This window comes from Portunus trituberculatus, chromosome 42 (assembly GCF_017591435.1).
Source record: "Portunus trituberculatus isolate SZX2019 chromosome 42, ASM1759143v1, whole genome shotgun sequence".
Lineage (NCBI taxonomy): Eukaryota > Metazoa > Arthropoda > Malacostraca > Decapoda > Portunidae > Portunus > Portunus trituberculatus.
In genome coordinates this window covers 20102975-20122974 of record NC_059296.1, presented here as the reverse complement: position 1 = coordinate 20122974, position 20000 = coordinate 20102975, and the positions used below count along the sequence as shown (strand labels likewise).

Sequence of the window (20000 nt, the reverse complement as noted above, 5' to 3'; positions counted from 1 at the left end):
GAAATGTGAAGTTTCCAGTTTAGATTATAAGCAAAGGACGAACCAAGGATGTTCAGTGTAGAAGAGTAAGACAGTTGAGTGTCATTGAAGAAGAGAGGATAGTTGTCTGGGAGGGTTGTGTCGAGTTGAAAGTGCAGGAATTGTATTTTTGGGGCATTGAACAAAACTAAGTTTGTTCTGCCTCAATCTGAAGTTTTAGAGAGATCAGAAATCAGGTGTTCTGCGGCGTCTCTGTATGATCTATTTACTTCCAGAAGGTTGGTCATCTCTGAAAAGACGTAGAAAAGTGTAGAGTGGTATCATCAGCTTAGGAGTGGATAAGGCAAGAAGTTTGGTTTTATATTACTGATGAATAAGGAGTGTTGACAGGACCAAATTCTGAGAAACACTACCATTAATAAGTTTAATAGAAGAACAGTGACCTTCTACCACAATAACAATAGAACTGTCAAAAACTAAACTTGAGATGAACTTGCTGAGAAACGGATAGAAGACGTAGAGCGTAGCTTGGGGAACAAAACTTTGTGCCAGTCTCTATCAAAAGCTTCTGGTATATCAAAGGCAACAGCAAAAATTTCACCAAAATCTCCAATAAAAGAGGATGACGAAGACTCGGTAGTGAAAACCAGTAGATCACCAGTAGAGCGGCTCTGACGGAAGCCATATTAGCGATCAGATAAAAGATAGTGAATTGATAGACGTTTAAGAATCTTCCTGCCGAGGATAGATTCAACCTTAAATAAGAAGGAAATCAAAGCAATGGAACGGTAACTTCGGTCACCCTTCTTAGGAGCAGGCTGAATGTAGAAGAGAAGGTAAAAGTCGATAGACGGAGTTGGAAGAGTTTGACTAGGCAAGGTGCAAGCGCGGCGGCACAGTTCCAGGGAACAATAGAAGAGACCCCATCAGGTCCAAAAACTTTCCGAAGCTTAGGGTCTACAATTTACACCAAAAACTATCCCACACCAGGAAACACACACACACACACACACACACACACACACACACACACACACACACACACACACACCGCGTAGTGTAGTGGTTAGCACGCTCGACTCACAATCGAGAGGCCCGGGTTCGAGTCCCGGTAAGCAGCGAGGCAAATGGGCAAGCCTCTTAATGTGTGGCCCCTGTTCACCTAGCAGTAAATAGGTACGGGATGTAACTCGAGGGGCTGTGCCCTCGCTTTCCCGGTGTGTGAAGTGTGTTGTGGTTTCAGTCCTACCCGAAGATTGGTCTATGAGCTCTGAGCTCGCTCCGTAATGGGGAAGACTGGCTGAGTGACCAGCAGGCGACCAAGGTGAAAAATTACACACACACACACTCTCTCTCTCTCTCTCTCTCTCTCTCTCTCTCTCTCTCTCTCTCTCTCTCTCTCTCTCTCTCTCTCTCTCTCTCTCTCTCTCTCTCTCTCTCTCTCTCTCTCCCTTGAAAATACGCCCTCTCTCTCCCCTTGAAAATACGTCACAGTATCTTAAATGCATTAATTCCATGCAAAAATAACGAGCGCGCGCGCGCGCGCACGAACGCAGGCACACACACACACACACACACACGAAATCCTAAAACTGAACCACACAAATAAAACGCGACACACCAAGAGAAACACATACAGATAAAGACAACAGGAAACACACCAAACCTAGCACAACTTCTGACGTGACACTAAACACACACCGAGGCGCGTCGAAACACCAATTCTTTCAAACGTCCATCAATCCATGAGTAACCTAACCTCGCTGTAGCTAAGACTCGCCTCCTTAGACACTAAGCAACGTCCCACACCCACCTGTAACAATCCTCTTAGCTAGGGTTTGTGAGGATGCGGCAGAGGTGATCCCTATTCGTCCTGTCCGCCCCTTCCTTCCCACTCATCCCTCTACCGCGCACTACAAAGCCCGAACCACCTTCCCCGCGGCACCCCTGCAGGTGCCTCGCCCTCCCTCTGATGTCTTCCTTTCACAGGGGATCGAGAGAGAGAGAGAGAGAGAGAGAGAGAGAGAGAGAAGGAAAGAGAGAGAGAGAGAGAGAGAGAGAGAGAGAGAGAGAGAGAGAGAGAGAGAGAGAGAGAGAGAGAGAGAGAGAGAGAGAGAGAGAGAGAGAGAGAGAGAGAGAGAGAGAGAGAGAGAGAGAGAGAGAGAGAGAGAGAGAGAGAGAGAGAGAGAGAGAGAGAGAGAGAGAGAGAGAGAGAGAGAGAGAGAGAGAGAGAGAGAGAGAGAGAGAGAGAGAGAGAGAGAGAGAGAGAGAGAGAGAGAGAGAGAGAGAGAGAGAGAGAGAGAGAGAGAGAGAGAGAGAGAGAGGGTGCTCGCTGGCAAGTGACATTCGCGCCGGAGAAGACACAGGCAATGGTTGTCTCTCGGTCCCCAGCCGCCATGGCAGCAATGGCAGGAAAGTTGTCTTTTGGCGCTGCTGCTCTCCCACTCCAAGATGACGTCAAGATACTTGGAGTGGAGGTGGATCGAGGGCTGAGGTTTGACAGCCATGTCAAATCCATTGCCAAGAAAGCCTCTCACAGGATCTCCGCTCTCAGAAGGATCGCCAGTTTCCTCGACAGGAAGGGGAGACTGCTGCTGTACAAGGCACAGGTGCGGCCCCACCTTGAGTACGCAGCTCTCTCCTGGATGTCCTGTGCCGCCACACACAGAAGGAGACTGGACAGCATCCAACGCCGCGCCATACGGCTAGTAGATGCTGCAATACCACCTCACCCAGAGCCTGAGCGTCCCTTGATTCACTGGAACACCGCAGAGATGTGGCGGCGATCGTAGTGTTCCATAAGGCACAGGTGCAAAGAGTGCCACATCTGGCAGGGCTGCGTCATCCTCTGAGAGTCACCGCACGGAGCACGAGAACGGTGCTCAATGGTGGTGACGCCGTAGAGGTGCCGCGATCCCACGGGTGTCAGCATCAACGCACCTTCGCAGGACGCGTCTCCAGGATGTGGAACTTGTTCACGGCCGCGGTGCCTCACGTCCAGGAGATGAACACACACAGTGTCAAACTGATGGCACATAAGTGGAGACAGACACTGCCAACTCCTCTGACACTCTTTGTGACGTGACACTCAGTGTAGTGCAGTGCGTGAATAGTGCTAGTGAAGTGAAAAGAAAGAACATGCTGACCATCTTGTATATTATCTATTTTAAGTCTTGTAAATATTGTAGAGAAATAGATTGTAGTACCCTTAGAATAGGTAGCACACGACAGTGCGCCTTTGGGTACATGTTCTTCTGTATAAATTATGTTTAAATAAAAAAAGAAAGAGAGAGAGAGAGAGAGAGAGAGAGAGAGAGAGAGAGAGAGAGAGAGAGAGAGAGAGAGAGAGAGAGAGAGAGAGAGAGAGAGAGAGAGAGAGAGAGAGAGAGAGAGAGAGAGAGAGAGAGAGAGAGAGAGAGAGAGAGAGAGAGAGAGAGAGAGAGAGAGAGAGAGAGAGAGAGAGAGAGAGAGAGAGAGAGAGAGAGAGAGAGAGAGAGAGAGAGAGAGAGAGAGAGAGAGAGAGAGAGAGAGAGAGAGACTAAAGGTCGTCTCTAGCAACGTCCGTGGTCTCCGGACTAACCTTGCAGACTTATACCACAACTGTGTGCAACGACACAATGCAGACGTTGTTGTGGTGAGAGACATGGCTGAACAGTGAGGTGGAGCCCACGATGGCAGGATGCAGGGCTTCACCCACTGGGTGAGGAGGGACCGACAGGAGCGAACAGGAGGTGGAGTGGCTGTCTGCTTCAAGGAAGGAATGCAGGCCCAGCTACTCGACATAGACACGCCTCCAATGATGGAGATGATGTACTTGAGTAATGCTGGCAGACCGCTCAGCCCTCCTGCTGTGTGCCCTGTATCGCCCCCCGCGACAAGGGCCTGACTCACTCTTGTACCTGACTGAGACCTTAGACAACCTGATGATGGCACACAGCTGCAGCCACGTGCTGATTGTGGGGGATCTCAATCACCACCTGGAAAGAGACGCCTACGAGAATCTCCTGAGGTGCAGGGTCTGACAGATCATGTCACCTTCCCACACATGAACGAGGAGGGACATTAGACCCTGTCATCTCAGACTACCAGGAAGACAAGCTTCAGTGTCATCAGCTGGGGCTCGTGGGCAGCTCTGACCATCACGCTGTACTGACACAGCTGGAAGTGGGCGTGGCTCAGGACGAGGCCACCACCCGCACCATCTGGCTGTGGAACAAAGCAGACTGGGCTTCCTGCGCCGCGACCTGACCCACACCCCATGGGCCACTTTGCTACAGGGAGGAGCAGAGAGTGAAGCACTTGCACTCACCTCTCACCTTCTCGCCCTCCAGAGACGCCACGTCCCACACAGGGAATACACCACCAGATCGACGGATCAGCCATGGTTTGGCTACCGTTGCCGTGTTGCTGCCGAGGCAAAGTATGCTGCCTGGCTCCGCTACAAGAGGAACCCGACTCGGCGCAACAAGGACCTGCACAGGGCTGCATGCAGGAGGATGGTGGTAACCAGCAAGTGGGCCTTAAAAAAGTGGGAGGAAAGCCTGCGCCGGAAACTGTGTGGCACTGGCGTAGGAAACAAAACTTGGTGGTCTCTTGTTAAGGACAAACAAGGAACTGGCCACCAAGAATCCATCCCTCCCCTCAGCAAGCAGGACGGTACTGTCGCCACCAGCAGTAAGGAGAGGGCACAGTTGCTGGCTTCCTTGTTTGCTGGAAAATGAAGGTGGGAATCCACAGCAGCCACCGCCTCAGCTGGTCCAGCAATGTGAGAAGACTGTCACCATGGTGGAGGTGACGCATCAGCAGGTGAAGCGATTATTGCGGGGGCTGGACACACAGAAAGCCACCGGCCCTGATGACATCAGCCCGCACCTGCTGAAGCGATGCTCCCAGGAACTGGCTGCCCCTCTCACCCAAGTTCACAACTTGTGTACGGGAAAACGTCTGGCCTTCAGTGTGGAAGGAGGCTCGAGTAGTTCCTGCACACAAAAAGCTCCAGGACGGACCCAAAAACTACAGACCCATATCCCTGTTGTCAGTGGTGGGTAAAGTGTTTGAGAGGGTCGTGGCAGAGGTGGTGTGTAGCCATCTCAAGGACAATGCCCTCCTCTCAGACCAACAGTTTGGGTTCAGACCTGGAAGGTCAACCTCCGACCTAATGATGCTTCTCACCAGGCATTGGCAGGACGCCCTCGACGACGGCAAGGACACTATAGTGGTTGCTTTGGACATAGCAGGAGCTTTTGATAAAGTATGGCACAACGGATTACTAGAAAAGCTTCGTGCTAAAGGCATCCAGGGTGGCTTGCTACGACTCTTGGGAAATTACCTGCAGGACAGAAGCCTCAAGGTGGTTGTCAACGGGCAAACATCTGAGTCCCTGCCTGTGGAGGCATCAGTGCCACAGGGTTCAATTCTTGGCCCACTCCTGTGGAATATCTACGTGGATGATCTTCTCCAGCTACTGCCAGGAGTCATGGCCTATGCTGATGACTGCACCCTCTCCTATACCTATCCACGCCAGGACAGTGGGCGGGCTGCTGAGGCCATCAATCAGCAGCTACGAGTGATAAAGGAGTGGGGTGCTCGCTGGCAAGTGACATTCGCGCCGGAGAAGACACAAGCAATGGTTGTCTCTCGGTCCCCAGCCGCCATGGCAGCAATGGCAGGAAAGTTGTCTTTGGCGCTGCTGCTCTCCCACTCCAAGATGACGTCAAGATACTTGGAGTGGAGGTGGATCGAGGGCTGAGGTTTGACAGGCATGTCAAAACCATTGCCAAGAAAGCCTCTCACAGGATCTCCGCTCTCAGAAGGATCGCCAGTTTCCTCGACAGGAAGGGAGACTGCTGCTGTACAAGGCACAGGTGCGGCCCCACCTTGAATACGCAGCTCTCCTGGATGTCCTGTGCCGCCACACACAGAAGGAGACTGGACAGCATCCAACGCCGCGCCATACGGCTAGTAGATGCTGCACTACCACCTCACCCAGAGCCTGAGCGTCCCCTTGATTCACTGGAACACCGCAGAGACGTGGCGGCGATCGTAGTGTTCCATAAGGCACAGGTGCAAAGAGTGCCACATCTGGCAGGGCTGCGTCATCCTCTAAGAGTCACCGCACGGAGCACGAGAACGGTGCTCAATGGTGGTGACGCCGTAGAGGTGCCGCGATCCCACGGGTGTCAGCATCAACGCACCTTCGCAGGACGCGTCTCCAGGATGTGGAACTTGTTCACGGCCGCGGTGCCTCACGTCCAGGAGATGAACACACACAGTGTCAAACTGATGGCACATAAGTGGAGACAGACACTGCCAACTCCTCTGACACTCTTTGTGACGTGACACTCAGTGTAGTGCAGTGCGTGAATAGTGCTAGTGAAGTGAAACGAATAGTGCTCCATTTACATGCTGACCATCTTGTATATTATCTATTTTTAAGTCTTGTAAATATTGTAGAGAAATAGATTGTAGTACCCTTAGAATAGGTAGCACACGACAGTGCGCCTTTGGGTACATGTTCCTTTGTATTAAGTTTTGTTTAAATAAAAAAAAAAAAAAAGAGAGAGAGAGAGAGAGAGAGAGAGAGAGAGAGAGAGAGAGAGAGAGAGAGAGAGAGAGAGAGAGAGAGAGAGATGCCATGTTCGCTTGCTCACTCTAACTTGCATTTGCTCCTGGCTTTCTCGTTTTCTCTCTCTCTCTCTCTCTCTCTCTCTCTCTCTCTCTCTCTCTCTCTCTCTCTCTCTCTCTCTCTCTCAATTTTCTTCGATTTCTTTCAGTGTCTTCATTTTCTGATGATTGTACTTCTATTTCTTTTCTTTTCTTATCCTTTCCGTTTTCTTCTTCATAATAATGGTAATAATTATAATAACATCTATTATCATTACTATTATTATTACTATTTTTATTATTATTATTACTGTTATTATTGTCATTACTATTATCATTATTATTATTATTATTATTATTATTATCATTCCTTTAATTCTTCTTCTTCAATTCTTTTTCTTACTTTAATTTTCCCTCTTCTTTAATTCTTCCTTTTCTTTAATTCTTCTTTGTCCTGCTCCTCTTCCTGTGATCATTACTGCAATTTTTCTTCAATGCAATTTCTTTCATGAACCTCTATCACTATGTTTAAATCTCTCTCTCTCTCTCTCTCTCTCTCTCTCTCTCTCTCTCTCTCTCTCTCTCTCTCTCTCTCTCTCTCTCTCTCTCTCTCTCTCTCTCTCTCTCTCTCTCTCTCTCTCTCTCTCTCTCTCTCTCTCTCTCTCTCCTGATCGACTCGGACTCGGAATGGGAAAACTGTCATGCAATTTTCTCTCACTCCTCTTCCATGCTTTCACAAATGCATTCCCCTTCAGGAGACCCATCACTATGAGGCACAAATAAGAACGTCTCCTTCTTCAGCACACATCGACGGACAACGTATACAATTTCTACTGACTCTCTTTAATTTCGTCTACTGATATTTTTTTTTTTGTCTATTTCTTCTCCTAAGACAAATTCACAGTTCAAAAGGAGGAGGAGGAGGATGATAAGAGCCACAGTTATTTTTGTTTCCGATAATAAGACGTCCACAACTCAAGATTAAGCGAGGTAGGCGGTGATAAGTTTGAGGGAGGGAGGGAGGGAAGGAGGGAGAGGAGGAGCTACTCGGTGGTTTGTGAGGGAAGAAGGGAGGGAAGCTGACAAAGGCAAAACTCTTTCACGAGGAGAGGATGGTTACTTGGTTCTCTCTCTCTCTTACACTAAATTGGCTCCGAGTTCTTATAATTATTCACTTCCTTTACTTTTGTTTCCTCAGAGTTTATGGCGTCTCTCTCTCTCTCTCTCTCTCTCTCTCTCTCTCTCTCTCTCTCTGAAAATTCGTCTCATTCTTTCTCCGACGTAATTGTTGCCGAAAGGTTCCTAAATTACAAAGAAAATGAAATAAAGGTGGTGGACTGATCTTTATATTTCTTGCCCCCATTTCTCATCCCATCCATACGTCTTTTTTTTTTCATTCTAACCTAAAAGAAAAAAAGAAAACCCGTAGCACGCTGGCATGTAAAGGTTGAACGTTCACACAGGCGGGTATACTTTTTTTGTTTCTCTTTTTTTTTTTGAGTTAGTAATTGCAGCAGCTTCCGAGTGACTGAGGGAAGGAATTAGTGTGTGTACTAATATCATGAGTGGCCATTCTTAAAGTAATTATAAAAGAAAACGTGAAACAGGAACGATTTTTCAGACAATGATATTCTTCTTTCTTTGTTATCTTTGTTGTCTTAGTCGTTATCCTTCTTATTCATCGTCCTCCTCTTTGCCGTTTTTCTTTTTTTCTCTCTTCTTTTCTTCTTAATCCTCATCTTCATTGTTTTCGTTGCGGTCATTCTTTCTTATTCCTATTCGTTTTTTTTTTTTTTCGTCTTTGTTATCGTGTTACTCTTCTTCGTTATGTATCATCCTTTTTCTTCATCTTTCTCCCTTTTGTGGTAATCATCCCTCTTACTTCACACTCTTCTTCTTTATTCTCCTCTTCGTTCTTGTTGTCATCATCTTCGTCAGTCTCATCCTTTTTTTTCACCCTCGTCTTATCACCATCTCTCTCTCTTCTTTGCCCTCTCCTTTGTCATTCCTGTTTTCCTTCTCTTCCCTTTTTTCCTCATCTTCTTCCTCCTCCTTCTCCTCTTCCCATTCTTTCTACTGGTGGTGTTTATGCACTCATTACCCTGCGTAATTCTCACACTGCCTCTGGGAACGTAAGGAAGAGTCTGTTCATTAATATTACTGCGCTGGGAATAAGTGGAGGTGAGGCAGGTGAGGCAAATGTTTCGCTGTGTATTTTTGTAGTAGTAGTAGTAGGTGGTGGTGGTGGTGGTAATGGTGGTGGTGGTAGTGTAATTATTGTTCTTGCCTTTTTTTTTTTATTCTTTTAGCGTTTTCGTTTTGTTTTGTTTCTCGTGTGTGTGTGTGTGTGTGTGTGTGTGTGTGTGTGTGTGTGTGTGTGTGTGTGTGTGTGTGTGTGTGTGTGTTGCTTTTTCTTATACATTTCTCTTATCTTATTTTCTGTGTTTTTTGCCTGTCTCATCTTTCTTTTATCCTTCCTCCTGTTTTCCAAGTTTCTCCGTTTGTTTCTCCTCATTTTTTTCATTTTTCTTCCTTTGTTTCTCTGTATCATCTTTCGTTTTCTCTTCCTTTCCTCCTCCATGTCCTCTTTCTTTCTCTAACTTTAGACAATTCTTTCCTCACTTCTTCCACAGTTTTCTATTTTCCTTCGTCTAATTCCTCTTTCCTCATCCTACATCCTCCATCATCTTTTTTCAATTTTCCACCCCTTCTTCCTCCTCTTCTTCTTTCTTATCTTCTTATCCTTTCTTTCCTCCTCTTCATTCAAAATCATGCTAATCTCCTTTCTCCTCCTCCTCTTCTTTCTCAATCGTCTATCTTCCTTCTTCCTTCTCCTTTTCTTTATCAATCCTGCGCTTCTTCCTCTTACTTTTCTTTCTTTTTTCTTTTCATCTTTCTCTCCTCCATTATTCATTTCACTTTCCTCTTCTTCTGCATTTTTTTTCATTAATTCTTTTACTGTTATATTCCAGAACTAGTTTAAATTTTTCTGAAGGGCTACACACACACGCACACGCACACACACACACACACACACACATACACACACAGCTTCCACGTGGCCCACATAAATATCGGATGCATTTTCAAGTAAGGAACACTGATAACGGTAGTGGTGGTGGTGGTGGTGGTGGTGGTGGTGGTGGTATTGATCCTCAAAATAATGTCGCTCAATATTATCGAAAGGCTTCATAATCATAATCGCTTACAGTGTATTTTCCATGATCCTCCTCTCTTCCTGCTTCTCTTCCTTCTCCTCCTCCTCCTCCTCCTCCTCCTCCTCCTCCTCCTCGAAATCTTAATACACTTCCTCTTCCTTCTACTTTTCTTGTTATTATTGCACTTCCTTCTAAACGCCATCTTCTTCCTTTCCTTTTTCCTCTACTTCCTCCTCCTCCTCCTATTCTTTTTCTTGCTGCTTCTCTTCGTGACCCTCCTCTTCATGACTCTCTCCGTCCTCCTTCACCATGTTCTCCACCACGTTCTTCCTCCAGCACTTGCTCCTCCTCCTCCTCCTCCTCCTCCTTCTCCTCCTGCTGCTCCTGCTCCTCCTGTCTCATGCATTCCCTCTCCTCTCTCTCTCAAGCCCCAAACGCCCCTCTCTTCTCCAATGATCGTTGTCTGCGAGCACCGAGGAAAGCATCTTGATGAGTTTGCCTGCTCGTCCCAATTAGCAGAGGAGGGCACGGCACAGCACGGCACGGCACGGCACGGCACGGCAAAGCACATAGCAGAACGGAAGAGGTGAAACGTTACCACTGAAGGCACCATCTAACTGACAAACTAATGGAACGGCACGCAGACTCACCCAATAAGAATTCCAATTTCTACCCGACATATTCACTTAGCGGTGCCAACCCCTTGCCGTGGACCCTCTTTATTAGATCGCAGAGGCGGACCTTCCTCACGAGACCCTCTTATGCAACTGCCAAAGGGTTACAAGGGTCTAGAATTGTGTGTCCGCCCCTGCTGTACCGTTAACCCTCATGGCGCAGCTGGGTTCGGCAGGTCGCGGTTCTCTAATGGTGTGTTTGTGTTGCTTCTTAATGATTAGTGTTCTTGTTCCTAATCAAATAGTCAGTGGTCTCTTCTCGGCTGGTTTTTAGCGAGCTCTAGTAGAAATTGTAGTAGTTTTCAAGTTTTTTTTTCTTTTGTGATTCTAGAGAAAGTTTAACATTGTGTGTAATTACGGAAGACACCAGAAGAAATGTGACTATTTTACATCTGTGCCCCTTGAAAATTGCAGTTATTAGAGGAGAAAGAGTTTACGCGTTTTCTTTTTTTTTTCAATTCTACAGATAGTTTAAAATGAATTGTGTGTTACTACTGAGACCATCAATAGGAAGTTGACTATATTATCTATGTGAGGAAGAGAGCGTTTACGAGTATCAGCATGGCTTATATTCAGAAAGGCTTTATCCATCACCACTACTATTTTCAAAGGTCAAGGAGATGATTAGCAAGATTCTTTAACAGCTTCTTTTTTTAATAACGTAAAAAACTTGTTTATCCGTTGCTAGAACCGTAAATTACCTTCAAAACACCGTGTACCTTTAACTTGAGCCTTTTCAATATAGTGGAGGCGCGGCTCAGAAGTATTTCAGAGCATCGCCCTCAGTCAATGTGAATGGTGACCGTCAATTAGCTGTAGTACGTGAGCCTCCAGCCTGGACCTCTTGCTCTGTTAATGAAAGGGAGAATACACGGGCCGGAGGTTCATTGAGGAGAGTAGAAGCCCGAGTGTCGACCTAGAACGTGATGAATGGAGCTTTGGGCAGATGTGATCGAGAGACAGAGAGAGAGAGAGAGAGAGAGAGAGAGAGAGAGAGAGAGAGAGAGAGAGAGAGAGAGAGAGAGAGAGAGAGAGAGAGAGAGAGAGAGAGAGAGAGAGAGAGAGAGAGAGAGAGAGAGAGAGAGAGAGAGAGAGAGAGAGAGAGAGAGAGAGAGAGAGAGAGAGAGAGAGAGAGAGAGAGAGAGAGAGAGAGAGAGAGAGAGAGAGAGAGAGAGAGAGAGAGAGAGAGAGAGAGAGAGAGAGACTGTTATTGGAACGTTCCGAATCCGGCATGAATAAGTGCATGAAACGAGAAAGCCACGTAAGCGGGGAAATAGGAAATGTGTGCGTGTGTGTGTGTGTGTGTGTGTGTGTGTGTGTGTGTGTGTGTGTGTGTGTGTGTGTGTGTGTTATTTACCTAGTTGTAGTTTTACAGGGCCTGGGCTTTATGCTCGTGTGGCCCCGTCTCCATATCTACACTTATCCAATCTTACTTTAAAAGTATGCACACTCGTTGCAGACACTACTTCCTCACTCAAACTGTTCCACGTCTCAATACATCTTTGTGGGAAACTATATTTTTTTAACATCTCTCAGACATCTTCCTTTTCTCAGCTTTTTACTATGCGATCTTGTGCTTCGAATGTCATATTCTTCTCTCAGGATCAGTTTCTCATTATCCACTTGGTCCATTCCGTTGATCAATTTATAAACTTGTATCAAGTCTCCTCTCTCCCTTCTTTGTTCCAGGGTTGGTAGATCCATAGCCTTTAGTCTCTCCTCATATGTCATCCCTTCAAATTCTGGAACCATTCTTGTAGCCATTTTTTGTAGTCTCTCCCACTTTCTTATGTGTTTCTTTTTATGACGGGTCCACACTACTCCTGCATATTCCAATCTAGGTCTTATTTTAGTACTTATCAATTTCTTCATCATTTCTTTGTCCATGTAGTGAAATGCTACTCCAATATTCCTTAGCAAATTATATGTTTCTCTAAAAATTATATCAATATGGCTTACCGGTTGATTGTTTTCTTCCATTGTCACTCCCAAGTCCTTTTCCTTTTTTACTTTCTCCAGTTGTACTCCATCTCCCATCTTATAGATTCCCACGTGTCGTCTTTCACTCTTTCCCACTTCCATGACATGGCTTTTGTTCACATTGAATTCCATTTCCCACTTTTTACTCCATTCCCAGATCTTATTTAGGTCTTGCAGTATTTCACAATGTGTGTGTGTGTGTGTGTGTGTGTGTGTGTGTGTGTGTGTGTGTGTGTGTGTGTGTGTGTGTGTGTGTGTGTGTGTGTGTGTAATTCACTGTTTGATCTGCTGCAGTCTCTGACGAGACAGCCAGACGTTACCCTACGGAACGAGCTCAGAGCTCATTATTTCCGATCTTGGGATAGGCCTGAGACCAGGCACACACCACACACCGGGACAACAAGGTCACAACTCCTCGATTTACATCCCGTACCTACTCACTGCTAGGTGAACAGGAGCTACACGTGAAAGGAGACACACCCAAATATCTCCACCCGGCTGGGGAATCGAACCCCGGTCCTCTGGCTTGTGAAGCCAGTGCTCTAACCACTGAGCTAGTGAGTGAGTGAGTGAGTGAGTGAGTGAGTGAGTGAGTGAGTGAGTGAGTGAGTGAGTGAGTGAGTGAGTGAGTGAGTGAGTGAGTGAGTGAGTGAGTGAGTGAGTGAGTGAGTGAGTGAGTGAGTGAGTGAGTGAGTGAGTGAGTGAGTGAGTGAGTGAGTGAGTGTGTGTGTGTGTGTGTGTGTGTGTGTGTGTGTGTGTGTGTGTGTGTGTGTGTGTGTGTGTGTGTGTGTGTGTGTGTGTGTGTGTGTGTGTGTGTGTGTGTGTAAGAGGCTTTAACGAACTGCAGTTATAATTTTCTCCAGGGTTAACATTGTGCTCCCTGAAGCAGAACACTTTCCTCTCTGTCTCTTACACTCTAGGATAGTTTCGCTGTCGCGGCAACCTTAGCGAGAGTCACGGTGGAGGTAACTTTTATAAACATTACCACCAAAAGTTGTGAATCAGAGTGAAATTAAAGTTACGATGGGAAGTTTCATTAAATCCCACTGTAAAATAGTTAGTTACAAGAGTAAAGTATTCATTCTACCTGTTAAGGAATGCACTTCGGCTTGACTTTACTCATTTGACACTTTTCTTTTTTTTATTAATAATGGTGTTCTACTTCTCGTCTCGTTTTTTTTTTTTATATATATATATATATATATATATATATATATATATATTTTTATTTATATATATATATATATACATTTACAGTACATAAAATCCACATTGCCAAATTTGAGGTTTTCAGGACAGTGACCCTTCATTCTGAGAGTCGTCCTCCTCCTCCTCCTCCTCTTCTTCCTTTTCCTCTTCCTCCTCCTCCTCCTCCTCCTCCTCCTCCTCCTCCTCCTCCTCCTCCTCCTCCTCCTCTTCCATCTCCCAAATATGCAGTAAAATGTGTGTGTGTGTGTGTGTGTGTGTGTGTGTGTGTGTGTGTGTGTGTGTGTGTGTGTGTGTGTAATTCACCTCGGTCGTCTGCTGGTCACCCAGCCAATCTTCCCCATTCGGAGCGAGCTCAGAACTCATGGACCGATCTTCGGGTAGGACAGACCACAACACACTCCACACACCGGGAAAGCGAGCCCACAACCCCTCGAGTTACATCCCGTACCTATTTACTGCTAGGTGAACAGGGGCCACACATTAAGAGGCTTGCCCATTTGCCTCGCCGCTTACCGGGATTCGAACCCGGCCCTCTCGATTGTGTCGAGCGTGCTAACCACTACACTGCGCGGGGTGTGTGTGTGTGTGTGTGTGTGTGTGTGTGTGTGTGTGTGTGTGTGTGTGTGTGTGTGTGTGTGTGTGTGTGTGTGTGTGTGTGTGTGTGCTGCTTGAGGGGTTATCACACCTCAGAGCCACCACCTACACATGAACTCTGCGTGCTGCCTGCCGTCCGCTGTGTGTTGTCTGCTACCTATAGTCTGCTGTCAGCTGGAGGGCGGCGACAACACAGACTGGCTCACTCAATTTTTTAATCCCCTGTCGTCGTTCCATGAAAAATATAAGCAGAATCGGTGGCGCTGTCCGGGAAACGTGACCTGCCGTGGAAAGTGTATTCAGCAAGCCTCGTCTCTTTTTCCCGCGAAGGGCATGAAGAAGGCGGCGGCCGTGGATCAGATCGTGTGAGGAGCAGCAAAGAGGCGCTGATGTGTAATATCTCGCTGGTGAATGGTGGTGGTGGTAGTGGTGGTGGTGAGTGAAAGGATGGACGGCCCCACACAAGGTCAATCCCAACAGGTGGCCGCGTAACCCAATGTATCCTGCCGCTCCCAATATTCACTCAATCTCCAGCCTCTTTCCATGTTCCTTAATCTACGTACTTCCTCCTTTCTTCCTTCCTTCCTCTTACTTCCTCTCTTCTACTTGCATCTCTTTCCTTTTTTTTATTTTCTATTACTTCTTTCTTCATCTCCAGCCTCTTTCCACGTTCCTTAATCTACGTGCTTCCTCCTTTATTCCTTTCTTCCACCTTTCTTCCTCTCATCTACCTGTAATTCTTTCCTTTTATCAATTTTCTGCTACCTCTTTTCTTCTCTCTTTCATTGTCTCTTTATCTACGTACTGCTTCCTTTCTTTCACCTCTTTCTTCCTCTCCTCTATTTGCATTTCTTTCTTTTTTTCAATTTTTCTCTTACCTATTTCTTCATATCTAACCTTTTTTTTCATGCTCCTTAATCTACTTACTGTTTCCTTCCTTCCACCTTCTTCTTGCTCTCTTCTATTTCCATTTCTTCCGGTTCCTTTATTCAATTTTCTCATCTTTCTGCAATATTTTTTATTAACTTTATTCCTTCCATCTTCCCTTTCTTTCAGTTTACCGTCATTTCTTTCATTAATATTCTTTCATTCTCTACTTATCTCAAATGTCCTCCATCTCTTTCTCGAGTCTTTCTTTACTCCTTACTCACTGCAATCTTTCTACACCTTTTACATCCTCTTCTCACTCACTCGTCTTCCTCCAACCCTTACCTCCTACTATCTCCACTCTGTCCTTGCTTCGTCTCACTCCAGTATTCCTTCGCTTCACATTCATTTCAATCTTCTTCTTTCCCCATCTCTTTTCTACCCCATTCTCACCCTCCAACTCTCCACCATTCCTGTGCTCACCTTCCCTCGCCTCACTTCATTCATTCTTCCGTGCACATTTCAGCTCCGCCAAAGGGAAAGTTCCTATTAGTATCCATATCACGTTGCCTCTTGATGCTTACATTGAGTGGAGGAACGAGGCTCCTGTGGAAGATCTAAGGAGCGATGCCTTCCTTCCCTCTCAGTGTGAAGGAAAGATACGTTCCCTTCACAGAATTCAAAGAAAATAATGTATAACTGATGCCAATTCCTTTCATGTTATGTACCTTAGGGAGAAAATGTCCCAAAGCACTAATTCTACCAGCATACTTTACATAGATGTAAACTTGTAGGACTACATATTTTGATGAAAAGTAGTATTTACATGGCAAGTCGCCAGAAATATACATAAAATACAAATACATGCAATCATAAACACGTCTACAAGCTAAAGTGAGGGTCTGCGTCACTACACGACATTTGGTGACAGAAATAAACACCTGACACACCACGGCCCAGGATGCACCGAGAGGCTGTGAGGCTGCTGTGTGCTTGAGGGCAGACCAGGAGCCGCGCCGCCTCTCACTGGGTGTCTCAGGAGAGGGTGTCTCAGGTATCGACCTGCCGCCTCTCGCTGACCTGCTCCCTGCGGCGCCGTGCAACAAAGGCGCCTCTCAGACCCTCCCAGGCATCAAGAGTGCACAAGTTCCTGCCGCTACAGTAACTAACGAAATAACTTTCAGTAGGACTTTTTCGCCAGCTAGACGTAAACCTTTCGTCCCTTAATCGGTTTGGCGACTCTAAGTGTGAGGCGGCGATAGTAGGAGAGGAGGAAGGGAGAGGGGGTACGGAGAAGAGAAGGAGAAGGGAAAAAAAGAAAGAGGAGGAGGAGGAGGAGGAGGAGGAGGAGGAGGAGGAGGAGGAGGAGGAGGAGGAGGAGGAGGAGGAGGAGGAGGAGGAGGAGGAGGAGGAGGAGGAGGAGGAGGAGGAGGAGGAGGAGGAGGAGGAGTGACTTACGTGGTGTCCTCGTCTCGCACAGTAGAACCAGAGAGAGGGAAGGTCATAGGAGCCTCTTAACCCCACCTTCAGCAGCAACATCACGCTTAGCTCGGTCGTGAGCAATGAGAGAGAGAGAGAGAGAGAGAGAGAGAGAGAGAGAGAGAGAGAGAGAGAGAGAGAGAGAGAGAGAGAGAGAGAGAGAGAGAGAGAGAGAGAGAGAGAGAGAGAGAGAGAGAGAGAGAGAGAGAGAGAGAGAGAGAGAGAGAGAGAGAGAGAGAGAGAGAGAGAGAGACAGAGACAGAGACAGACAGAGTAACTGACCAAGATGAAAACACGATTAAACACTAAAAACCAAACAGCAACAGTGCAACTTTTCACCTGTGGCTGTTGAGGCAAGACCGTCACATCACTGCCGAGAGAGTGACTGGCTGTGGCTTCGTATGACGGGAGGCGACTGGTGTGGGGCGGAGAGTGTCACCTTACATGGCCGTCCAGGGAGCACGTGACACCACTGTAGAGGGTAGAAAAGGTGACTAATTGAGTGGTGGGTGACAGGCTACAGGTTTTCCAGATGATGCAGTAAGTAGTGAGGGTAAATGGCGTGCTGGGTGAGTGAAGGATGGATAAATTATGATTGGTTCAAATGGTTGTTTAGTGATTGGTTTACTGGGAGTGTGTGATTGTTTTCAGTAGCAAATGTGAATGGTGAATAAAAGAGAGGAGGTTCCATACTGACTGACTGAATGAGACTGGCTGATTAACTGGCTGGCTGAATGGATAATAGTGGCTGATTGACTGACTGACTGGCTGAGTAAATAAATCATATTACTTGATTGACTGAATGACTGAATGACTAACTGACTAAACGGAAGCAATAGAATGGATATAAACTACGTGATGACTAAATGATGAACTCTCCAAATGAAAATATAAATACACTAAATAATGCACTTCTTACAACTTTCCTTCTACCCTTAAACACAATGTCCCTGGCTCTGGTACAAAACAGGCACAAATTACCTACTGAGCAGCGGAACACGGCTAATGATATCACGGCTGGCTGGGCTGCACGGAAGGTGATGAGAGGCGATAATAGCAAGCGTGAATTAAGTTAAGCGAGTATGACAAGATCTATAACAATGAATAACAACTGAATGACGGCAAGAATAAGGGCATTTTTATAACCTCCACGATAACCATTCCCATCTGTACTTTCTCATTACCATTTAAACAATACACTGAAAGAATTTAATGTCTCGTGACCTCATTATTAGTATTGCCAATCATACTTTCATTTTATCATTTCTACCATACATCAACCATACATAAGGAAAAACAAAGACATACAACCATACACCGAAAGGATAGAATGCATCGTAACTTCTCAACTGCAATTCTCAACCATACTTTCACCCATTTCAACCATACATCAACCATACATGAAGAAGAAACAACGATATACCAACTATACATAGAGAAAATCAAATATACAACCATACACGAAAATAAATGAATAAAACATCCTATTACAATTCTCATCCATACTTTTACAATACCATACCAACCACACACACAAAAAAAAAAAAAAAACACAGGCATACAGACACACAACAGATAACTCCTTCTACTCTTACATTACAAACAGGAAACAAACACTGACCAAGCATGAAAAATAAAACAAGGAGAATTCCATTGGTCTGAAAAAAAAAACACGAAGATAGGAAGGGAAAGGACATCTGAAGGAAGCCCTGGCAGAGGTGCAGTCAGGTGTGAAAGCTTCCAATCAGGCGAAGTGAAGGGAAGCAGAGTAAGAGAGAGAGAGAGAGAGAGAGAGAGAGAGAGAGAGAGAGAGAGAGAGAGAGAGAGAGAGAGAGAGAGAGAGAGAGAGAGAGAGAGAGAGAGAGAGAGAGAGAGAGAGAGAGAGAGAGAGAGAGAGAGAGAGAGAGAGAGAGAGAGAGAGAGAGAGAGAGAGAGAGAGAGAGAGAGAGAGAGAGAGAGAGAGAGAGAGAGAGAGAGAGAGAGAGAGAGAGAGAGAGAGAGAGAGAGAGAGAGAGAGAGAGAGAGAGAGAGAGAGAGAGAGAGAGAGAGAGAGAGAGAGAGAGAGAGAGAGAGAGAGAGAGAGAGAGAGAGAGAGAGAGAGAGAGAGAGAGAGAGAGAGAGAGAGAGAGAGAGAGAGAGAGAGAGAGAGAGAGAGAGAGAGAGAGAGAGAGAGAGAGAGAGAGAGAGAGAGAGAGAGAGAGAGAGAGAGAGAGAGAGAGAGAGAGAGAGAGAGAGAGAGAGAGAGAGAGAGAGAGAGAGAGAGAGAGAGAGAGAGAGAGAGAGAGAGAGAGAGAGAGAGAGAGAGAGAGAGAGAGAGAGAGAGAGAGAGAGAGAGAGAGAGAGAGAGAGAGAGAGAGAGAGAGAGAGAGAGAGAGAGAGAGAGAGAGAGAGAGCTGCTGTGTGCCCTGTATCGCCCCCCGCGACAAGGGCCTGACTCACTCCTGTACCTGACTGAGACCTTAGACAACCTGATGATGGCACACAGCTGCAGCCACGTGCTGATTGTGGGGATCTCAATCACCACCTGGAAAGAGACGCCTACGAGAATCTCCTGAGGTGCAGGGTCTGACAGATCATGTCACCTTCCCCACACATGAACGAGGAGGGACATTAGACCCTGTCATCTCAGACTACCAGGAAGACAAGCTTCAGTGTCATCAGCTGGGGCTCGTGGGCAGCTCTGACCATCACGCTGTACTGACACAGCTGGAAGTGGGCGTGGCTCAGGACGAGGCCACCACCCGCACCATCTGGCTGTGGAACAAAGCAGACTGGGCTTCCTGCGCCGCGACCTGACCCACACCCCATGGGCCACTCTGCTACAGGGAGGAGCAGAGAGTGAAGCACTTGCACTCACCTCTCACCTTCTCGCCCTCCAGAGACGCCACGTCCCACACAGGGAATACACCACCAGATCGACGGATCAGCCATGGTTTGGCTACCGTTGCCGTGTTGCTGCCGAGGCAAAGTATGCTGCCTGGCTCCGCTACAAGAGGAACCCGACTCGGCGCAACAAGGACCTGCACAGGGCTGCATGCAGGAGGATGGTGGTAACCAGCAAGTGGGCCTTAAAAAAGTGGGAGGAAAGCCTGCGCCGGAAACTGTGTGGCACTGGCGTAGGAAACAAAACTTGGTGGTCTCTTGTTAAGGACAAACAAGGAACTGGCCACCAAGAATCCATCCCTCCCCTCAGCAAGCAGGACGGTACTGTCGCCACCAGCAGTAAGGAGAGGGCACAGTTGCTGGCTTCCTTGTTTGCTGGAAAAATGAAGGTCGGGAATCCACAGCAGCCACCGCCTCAGCTGGTCCAGCAATGTGAGAAGACTGTCACCATGGTGGAGGTGACGCATCAGCAGGTGAAGCGATTATTGCGGGGGCTGGACACACAGAAAGCCACCGGCCCTGATGACATCAGCCCGCACCTGCTGAAGCGATGCTCCCAGGAACTGGCTGCCCC

At 46.8% G+C, this 20000-nt stretch overlaps 2 protein-coding genes across 3 annotated transcripts in view; one reads left to right on the top strand and one right to left on the bottom strand.

Annotated features, from left to right (window-relative positions):
• Positions 1-20000, top strand: part of LOC123517720 (serine/threonine-protein phosphatase with EF-hands 2-like) — a 235938-nt gene that overhangs the window by 105735 nt on the left and 110203 nt on the right. The window lies entirely within an intron of this gene.
• The window catches only part of LOC123517721 (lysophosphatidylserine lipase ABHD12-like), a 261492-nt gene that overhangs the window by 164454 nt on the left and 77038 nt on the right, over positions 1-20000 (bottom strand). Inside the window, exon 2 of the mRNA XM_045278106.1 lies at positions 16883-17015. The gene's annotated coding sequence lies outside the window, so the exon portion shown is untranslated. The remainder of the gene's footprint in view (positions 1-16882; positions 17016-20000) is intronic.